The sequence below is a fragment of the Orycteropus afer genome, unplaced genomic scaffold (assembly GCF_000298275.1).
Source record: "Orycteropus afer afer isolate SDZICR_OR568_19922 unplaced genomic scaffold, OryAfe1.0 scaffold00832, whole genome shotgun sequence".
Lineage (NCBI taxonomy): Eukaryota > Metazoa > Chordata > Mammalia > Tubulidentata > Orycteropodidae > Orycteropus > Orycteropus afer.
In genome coordinates, this window is record NW_006922419.1 from 363,059 (window position 1) to 363,804 (window position 746).

The following is a 746-nucleotide window of genomic DNA, read 5'->3' on the forward strand; positions in this document are numbered from 1 at the left end:
GAACTTATAGAAAAAAATATGCAATATCTTGGGAAAATATACATCTTTAAATACTTCTTGAAAAAGTACAAATTAGTTCAAGTCGAGTGGAAAGGAATTGATACAGGAATAAGGAATTAACTAATACCACAGTTGTATATAGTCTTTGGTAGCACAGAGGATTTGCACTTGTTTTGGTTACTTCAGGCCACTCTAACAAAAATATCATGAGTGGATGGTTTTAACAAATAAAGTAGTTTATTCTCTTTCTTTTTTGCAGGGTAGAAGTTTGAGTTCAAAGTGTCAAGCTCTAGGGGCTGGGTGAAAGCCCCTCGACCTTGGGCTTCAGCTCTGCCTCTTACTCCCAGCCCACTGGAGCTAGAGGTGTCTCTTCACTCAGGCAGCTGCTGGCTACTGAGACTAACAAGCCCAAAACTCAACGAATAAATATGACACTGTTGCAAATTACCAAACCAACACAGCAGGCCACTAATTCAAGTCCAGAGACCCTCCCAAGATCACCAGGAAACAGTAGGCTGCTAAATGAAGACTCAGCTACAAGTAGGATCCACACATGTCAAAAAGCTGCAGACCCCTTTCTCAAAACTTCTTATACACTACTGGAATCAGACCACATCCATAAGGCAGCTATGCAACTGCTCCAGTAGATTTGACCATGGAGTTGATTACCAGTCTCATCATGGGGAATAACTACATCAAGCTGCCCAGCCACTCAAAACCAGGCTCAGCCAAGTTGACACATAATC